The sequence below is a fragment of the Quercus suber genome, unplaced genomic scaffold (assembly GCF_002906115.3).
Source record: "Quercus suber isolate HL8 unplaced genomic scaffold, Cork oak 2.0 scaffold_566, whole genome shotgun sequence".
Taxonomy (NCBI): domain Eukaryota; kingdom Viridiplantae; phylum Streptophyta; class Magnoliopsida; order Fagales; family Fagaceae; genus Quercus; species Quercus suber.
This window is the reverse complement of record NW_027070011.1, coordinates 359,328-368,457: the sequence shown is the minus strand read 5'-3', so window position 1 is coordinate 368,457 and position 9,130 is coordinate 359,328. Positions and strand designations below refer to the sequence as shown.

The 9,130-nt window shown below is 33.3% G+C and overlaps 1 pseudogene; it reads left to right on the top strand.

Moving 5' to 3' along the window:
* The first annotated feature begins 794 nt into the window (after window positions 1-794).
* On the top strand, window positions 795-9,130 carry LOC136063725 (hydroxycinnamoyl-CoA:piscidic acid hydroxycinnamoyltransferase-like; annotated as a pseudogene).

The following is a 9,130-nucleotide window of genomic DNA, read 5'->3' as shown; positions in this document are numbered from 1 at the left end:
GGAAGAGGTACTATGTATCAAATGCATATTTCTTTCCTCTCACATAGAGGTATACTCCACAACTACACATCAGATACATGTTTCCTCCCCTCTCACATGGAGGAGGACCCCACAACCATGCATGGTGTTGGGGTCCACCTCAATGTGAAAGGGAGGAAACATGCATGGTGTATTTTCTCCATGTATGGAGCCCACCTGAGTGGCATGCATGTGCTCTTTACTGTTGGAAAAGATTCCCTTCAATCAATTGTTTTGTCCTTGTGTGCTTTACTCACATGATGATTGTGGGGTCCACCTCTATGTGAGAGGGAGGAAACATGCATAGTGTATTTTCTCCATGTATGGAGCCCATTCAGTGTCATGTACTCTTTACTATTGGGAAAGATTCCTTTCAATCTATTGTTTTGTATTTGTGGGCTTTACTCACCCTGCATATGCATGTGACTACTTTTTTTAAGTTTTTTCTTAGAGATTTGAACCAAGGTCCTAATTTTTTACATTCCACAAGTACTTATATTTATGGAGTGACAATTGCACCAAGGATATGCAGTAGTGCATGTGACTACTTTATTATCATGGAATTTTTTTTTTTTTTTTGGTTAAGAATCCACAAAAAAATCCTTTTCATAAAGAAGTAAATGTTTTTTTTTTATTCGACGGCTAGAAGTAAATGATTCTTTCTAATCTACTAACTTTCGACTAAACAAGTAAAGCAAATCCTATATATAACACTATAACCACCACTGAAGTCAGAGGTAGAGAGATTTATCTGAAGAAGTACCAAGGAAAAAAAAATGACAAACATCAGGTCTATTTCCATAGTGGTTCCAAGCGAACCTACTCCAGGTGGCCTTTTACGGCTCCCTGAGAGTGATCAAGTGGCGCAATGGACTCATGCACTAGTCATACATTTACAGAGCCATGTCTAACAACACCACCATCCCATTTTCATTTGAGGCAATGAAAAATTCCCTAAGCCGTGCTTTGATTCACTTCTACCCGCTGGCTGGCCGGCTACACTGGATTGAAGGTGGCCGTCTAGAACTTGATTGCAATGCCATGAGAGTGCAACTATTGGAAGCTTGTTCTGAAGCAGAATTGGATGAACTTGGTGATTTTGCACCAACCGATGCAGTGCGAGATCTTGTCCCAAAGGTTGATTATACTACTCCAATTGAAGAGTGGCCCTTTTTGCTTGTACAAGTGACAAGATTTCGCTGTGGTGGCCTTTGTGTTGGAGTGGCAATATCCCATACCATGGTTGATGGACAATCTGCAACTCACTTCATCAACTCATGGGCAAAGTTGTCACGGGGATATAATCTAGAGGACGTTGATATGCCATTTCTTGATCGAATTGTTTTGAGATCAAGTGAACCAGTTAGGACTCCACGCTTTGTTCACATAGAATATACCACAAAGCCACCAGTCTTGATTGGGAGGACGGATGCGAATGAAGAGAGAAAGAAGGAAACTACTGCGACCTTGTTAAAACTTACAAAGGAGCAAGTGGAGGTACTAAAGAGGAGAGCCAATCAAGACGTCGTCGGGGTAACAACCAGGGGCGGAGCCAGGAATTTTTGTTTGGGGGGGCCAAGTTGCGACGCTAACATATTTATCAAGACAACTTCCACACCTACACACACATATATACACACGCGCGCGCTTTTTATTATATATACACACATATATATACACACTTTTTTATTTGATAAGTTATATATAAATATATATATATACACACACCCAACCAAAAAAAAAAAAAAATTTAATATTTTCAATCAAAATTATTTTTGACGGCGATCTTTCATAAAAAAATTCATTTTTTTCTATTTTCATAGTCAAAATCTTAAAAAAAAATTATTTTAAACACAAATTATCAAATTTTATGCTAAAGTAAGTAAAAAATCTTTCAATTGAATTAATGAAATTTTCAAAAACATGAATGATCCAAAACTTGGAAAAATAAGTTAGGCTCCAAACATATTTAAAGCTACCTTACTTTAACACATTATATGACAACTAAAGACACATTTCATGTGTAGTTTTAGTGACAAAATTTTTTTAATGAGTCAATGACTTGTTAATCGTCACATAACGGGTTAAAAAATATAGATTTAAACATGTTTGATACCAAATTATATCAAATATTTAACAGATATAAAAGCACATTTTACAATAAAAAATATAATTGCGAAAAATAAAGTTATATCTTTATAACTATTAGACCAATTATTTTTTTTAAGAGTATTATTGGACTAATTCAAATATTTGAGGGGGGCCAACTCTTATTTTTTAGACTAAATTTTGAAAACATAAAAATAATTGTATATATATTTTAAAAAATTTTAAAATTTTGGGGGGGCCATGGCCCCCCCAACCCCATACGTGCCTCCGCCCCTGGTCATGTTCTCTTATATTAGAGCCAATTTAGCTTTCAATAATTGAAATTTGAGAAATGTTTAAACTTGAACATGTTAATATTTGATTTAAAACAATTCCGTGCATCGCACGAGTTAGCGACTAGTTATTTTTATTGGCTTAATTTTTGTGTGTATTTATTATCTCATCTTTATGTATTTTTCTGGGGCATTATATATATTTGGGTAGAATGTACTTGAGCCGGTTAAACTCGGCCAAAGGTGCATTCTGCAACCTGCTTGTGAGGTGCATAACATCTAAATTTGGGATCTTTGTTATATGCAAGTTGCGACCAGCATGCAGACGTCATTCCTACGCTGCATGATCGACTTTTCAGCTTTATCAAATATGACAAATACCACACATTGTGCATGCTAGACGTGAAAAATCAGTCAAAGCTGAGTATATACGCCTAAAGAGAGTCCATTTTATTCATCTTAACCATTTCGTATTGTTGAGAGAGAGAGCCTTCGACTAGAACCTAAATTCCTTCATATTCTCACTTCTCATTTCTCTTACAAATGATATATTCTTGAGAGAAATTTGTAACTGTCATTTCCATACCAAACACATAATGTTGTCAGGTTATTGAAGGCATGGAAACCATTGGAGCCCAAGTTCAAATCCGAATCATATTGGTGGAATTTCCATTGGCGGCTCAATAGTGGCTNACCCAGAAAAAAATGGAGATCGAGGTGGAGCAAGGCCGTGAGGCCATGGGCGAGGAAGATGAGAGGGGCAAAGGGTTGTGCGACAGTGTGAGATCAGCGACGGCAAGAAAAAAACGAAGTTGAGAGAGTAGAGAGTTGTGCCTGTGGTTGACTGCTTGTGGGCTTGTGGCCATGTGAGTGAGAGAGCTGAGAGATGAAGATGGAGAGGCGGCCGTGTGAGACTGTAAGCTGAAGATGAAAGGCAATGGTGTGAGGCTGTGAGTTGAGATAGAGTGAGTGAGATTGTGAGCTGAAGATGAGAGGCAGAGGTGTGCTGAAGAGATGAAAGGTGGAGGTGTGAGGCTGTGAGAAATGGGGAATAGAAAATTTAGGGTTTATAACTATATATATAACTGAGTCGAGTTTGGGTTCGGGTTCGGGTTGAGTTTTGAAAAAAATTGGACTCGACCTGGACATGCTTCGGGTTTTTTTTTTTTAAAAAAAAAAATCCAAACCCGGCCCTATTTTTTATTAGGCCGGGTACCCGTGGGTTGGGCAAAAATTGCCATCCCTAGTAAATCATTCATTATGCCAAGTCTTACTGCTGATGGATCTCTCATTATAGCACTTTGTTTGCAAACACAATACATGGATTCTTTCAAGAAAATATTTTATGAGGATATTATGGAGTAACATTAAGAATCTCCTCTTAGTCCCTTCCCTCTCATCACCGCTCTGGCAGATTCTTAAAAAAAAATCACTGCTCTAGCTTCTTGATGTCACTGGCCACTGTGTGAATGTTCTGTTATTTATTATTAGTTTTATTTGTATATTTAATTATATTGTTAGCTTATGGAGTTTACATATATTAATCTCTCTCAAAGATTCAAACAAATACGAAGCCAAATCTTTTCACTACTCCAGAGTTCAGCCACTATATAGTGGTGGCTCTAGGAATTTTGTTCAAGGTATTTCTTAGGAAGCATAAATTACACAATCTTATTTCTTTTTAGCCTTTAGGTAATTAGGTTTGATTCAATGCTATTAATTCGATTCCGTCCTAGCCATAAAGGTCGGAAAATACCGTGCCAGTAAACAAACTAGAACACTAACCCACCCTAATCCACTTCGGAAAAAATTTCGGGTCATTTTGGTCTATTTCGGGTGTTTTGGTAAATACCGGCCGGAATTCAAGATTCGGCTGGCATGAAGTTTGTGCTTAAAAAAAAAATGTTCTTAAAACCAAAACAAATTTGCATTCTGTAAACCAAAAAATCTCAAAAGGAAAAAAAATGAAAAGAAAAGAAATGAACAAAAGTACCTGTACAGCTAAAAAAAAATTGTATTGAGAAATTTGAGACTCGAAACTTAAGAAGAGGCACTGCCACATTGGTATTGGTAGAAGACACATAAGTTACGAATAAGGAGGAAGGCAAAATGTAGATGTAAAAGTGTAGATGAAGATGTGATCAAATTTAAAAGTATGAAGTGTAAAAATCGAGGAGATAGAAGATGTGTGTGGTTAAGAATAAATAAGAAAAAATAATTAAAAAAGAAGTAAGTAATATATATCTGGTGAGGAAAAATAATACTGTAATAAAAATAATAAAATGTTGAAAATTGTATTGTATTGGGCAGTATGCTTAGTCGAAGGAATCAAGTCACTGCCCAGAATTTAGTAGTTTTATTATAAATTATTTTATTTTTAATTTTTCAGATTTTAGTTTTTATTTTTATTTTTTTTGAGTTTTTCCTTTTTGCTTGAAAGACCCTAATATATTGTTAAGTTGCTCAAATTATAGACCAAAATTTAATTTTATTATCATAAAAAAATTCAGAGTGGTCCCAAATTTTTTTTAAAGGTAAATAAATATAAAATTTTAAATTATTATATATAATTTTTTTTTTCAGGTCAGGGTGGTACTGGGACCACCCAGGCCATAAGGTGGCACCGCCACTGCCACTGTGTGAGTGTTTTGTTATTTATTATTATTAGTTTTACTTGTATATTTAATTATATTGTTAGCTTATGGTGTTTACATATACGACCCTTTAGTTTTGTTTATGAATTCGGTTCTATTTTTATTTTATTTATTTATTTTTCTTGGGGTTTTCCTAATTCTTCTGCTTTATAAATATACAACAATAAACCATCAAACTCCGCATCTATGATTGTTTATGATTATTTTATAATTAGTTCATTGTTTAAAGTTTAGACCCATTAAAACTTATTGCTTTATGGTTTTTCTTGGGTTTTTTTTTTTTCTTTTTTTTTGCAAGGTTACTAGAAACTCAACCTAACTGGTGAAAAAAGAAAAAGAATAAAAAAGATGTTTGTTTTATTGGTTTTCATGCACTTTTTGAAAAGTGATATTGGTATGTCTTTTTATACAACCATAAACCATCAATCTCTATGCTTGCGACTATTTATGATTCCTTTTTTCTTTTCTTTATATTTCTCTTTTGAATAGTCATATATTTTTTGAATTGTTTTAATAACTTCTAGGATTTGAATCTTCTAATTCTTTAATATATATATATATATATATATGTTTTTTGCATTTTGGAAGTTTTAACATCTAAATTTTTGCATTAGTTTTTTGCAATATTTGAACATGTTTGGCAGATTTTAATAATTTATTCTTTTGAATGTAATTAAATTTTCTCTTATATTTCTTTATTGTGTAATTATATATATATATATATATATATTTTTATTTCAATAAATTATAGGAAGTGAATTTTATGATTCTTTAATATTTTTTGGCTTTTCAGAAGTTTTAACATTTGGATTTTTGAATAATAATTTTGCAATATCTAAAACTATTTGCCAAATCTCAATGACTATAGCTATGAATTTAGCTATGAATTATGAATTATTCTCTGCTGTGTAATTACACATAGGCTTTGAATCTTTTGTTTCTTTAATATTATTTTTTTCTTTTGTAATTTTTAACATTAGTATTTTTTGGGTTCATTTGAAACTGTTTGGCATATTTCAATAGTTATAACCATGGATTTTTTATTTTTTTATTTTTTATTTTAAGGTAACCCATCTTTCTCTTATATTTCTTTATTGTATAGTCATATATATTTTGTTTTGTTTCAATAATTTTTAAGCAGTACAATATTTTGATTCTTTTTTTGAGTTATTTTTTTTTTGTAAGTCATTGCACATTCAAGCAATGGCTTCTTCATCAAATTGTAATACAAATTGAAATCAAACAAGAGTAATTCATGCAATGGTGTAGTTTCATAATCAATTTAAGATTATTTTAGTCTACAACACAAATTGGTAAGTTTCCATAAGTAGCACGGGTTATTGACTAGTTTTTCTTAATCCATCTTTTTTTTTTCTCCTCATAATTAATTATTGTAGAAGAAGCTTTAGCTGCTTTGGGTCTAGGCCGACTTCAATAATTATTTTAGCTAGTGAGTTTGTGGCTTGCCTACTACCCTCTTGCATTGGTGACCACATTCACATTGCAGCAAATAATTTCATTCATTTTATATTATTTTGGATATAATTTTAAAATGTCTCGTTAATATTGTCATTTGCATCATGCGTGAATGCCGATTTAATTCTGACTCTCTCTTGCTGACAATTTGTGTGTGTGTGTGTGTGTGTGAGAGAGAGAGAGAGAGAGAGAGAGAGAGAGAGAGAGAGAGAGAGGTATGTCTAGAAGTAGAAACAAAAAATGAAAATGAAGATAGAGATAAGAAGAAGTATATGGGTGTGGAGGAGAAAAAAAAGAGGAAAAAAAAAGAAAAGAAAAGAAAGAAATGTATGGATGAAAAAAAGTATAGAGATAAGGGAAAAATAAAATAAAGAATAAGAAATTAAAATTGAGAAATGTACCTCAATATTTTCACAATATTATCACAATAAATTTTAAGTGGTATGTTATTACTAGCTAATATTGGTGAGAAAAAAAATAATTTTTTTAAGAAAGAGAAATAAATAATTTTATTAGTGCGTTCAAATTAAAATCAGTAACAATTTATAACAAATGATTTGTTGTAAAAGTGTTGTAAAAATATTATGAATGTAGCTCTTAGGAATGAATGAAGGAAGATTGAAAAGAGAATAAGGAAATATTAAAGAAAGAATGAAGAAGTAATATTTAAATGGGATAGAGAAATGATAGAGAGTCGGTTGGACAGTGTATTTGAAAAAATAAATGGGCAAAAAATAAAATCTATTGTTCATTCTCCAAATAGTACAAAAATTTAAAGATGTTGCTGTCGATACTCTCAACACTCAATCGCATATAATTTCTGTATTCTATATCACGTGGTGTCGCTAAAGGGTCAATCTTTTCTTAGTTTGCTATTTTCTTTGAAGTGTCCTATTTTTTTCACTTCTCTTCTTGCTTTGTTGGAGTCATTGATGACTTGCATTTTTCTTTTTTAGTGAAAGGGAAAAAAAAAAAAATCTATACTACTAATAAAATGATTACTTGTTTGGGTTTTATCATTTTGTGTACTAAAATACTTTCAAATTCATATGTTTAGAAAATTAAAAGAATAAGATAGATATGTAAAAATACTAATTTAAACACTCCTAAATTTAGATACTTATCTATATCTCTTAAAATTAGGCACCTCCATCTCTTCTTATTCCTTTTGTACTACAAGTCAGTTACTAAAATCAAACATAAATTAATGCCTCTCTTGCTCGGTTAAATGTTTAATGTTTAATTTTTTTTTTCCTTTCAGGAAGGAGTAGTCCTTTCCTACAAGGTAATTCTTTTAGTGCATTTTTTAATCATTTTATTGTTCATATGATTTGGTTGTTCTATATGATTTTTAGTTGCTTCTTTCTCTTTCATTTTTCTGAAAATTTTTGACATTAAAACAAAAAAAAAGAAAGTCTCATCACACGCGCTAAGTGCGTGTGATAAGGCTAGTACGGATATAAGTCTAAGTGCATAATAATAACTAAAACCATGTTGATAGTGGTAAGCAAAATAAATTGTTGAACAATGCTAAGCATTCTATACCATACTAAATCAAAATATGAAAAATTAGGCTACAATGATGAACTAGAGAAGAGAACTGAACTCTTGGACAAACTTTCAAGTCAACAACAATAAGGAATCATTATTGATCAGGTACAAAAACTCAATATGTTCCGTACAAAAAATCGTGCTCTCTCTAGAGAGGAGGAAGAGGAACTTGAATGCAGCAATAAGAAGGTTAAGAACGTACATCATGTAGATTTCACGGCAAGCCATGAGAGCCGCTCTCACTCTCAGGGGTGCAGCGAGGCTCCATACATCGGAGAGAGCTCGTCATTTAAAGATAAACTACTGGGGAAAATACCAGGTGCCTACAACCAAGCTTTTGCTTTTGATGACAAAATGGAAGCTGATATTGATTTTGATGAGGAGGTGGATGAGCTGAGGGAAGGGTTTGCAGCGGTGAAACTCTCTAAAGATGTGAAACATCGTATTAGAATGGTCTGGGCATCATCTCTCATTGTCAAAGTGTATGAGAGGTCCATGGGGTTCAACTATATCCAAGCCAAACTCAATGCTCTCTAGAAGCCTACGGATAGGTTGGATGTTATTGATCTAGTGACGGAGTTTTTCCTAACACACTTTTGCTGCAAAGAAGACCACAATAAGGTGCTCAGAAATGGACCGTGGTTCATAGGAGAGCATTTTCTATCGATAAGGCCATGGGAGCCAAATTTTAAGCCCTCCACGATGAACGTCTCTTCCATTGCGGTATGGATTAGATTAAATGAGTTTCCCATTGAATATTATGAAGTGGAAGTTTTAAAATAAATAGGGAATACCATAGGCAAGATCCTCAGGATCGATACTTAAACCGCGACTGAAGCAAAGGGTCGGTTTGCGAGGCTCTGCGTACAGGTGGACATTGACAAACCTTTGGTGACTAACATACTTATTGGGGGTCTCCAACAGCCTGTCAACTATGAAGGAGTCCATAGGCTTTGTTTTTTATGTGGTCGGATTGGCCATCGGAGGGATGCTTGTCCCTATGTTCTTCGGAGTTCGGCTAAGGCGAACAAGGATACTGAGGTGAGGTAA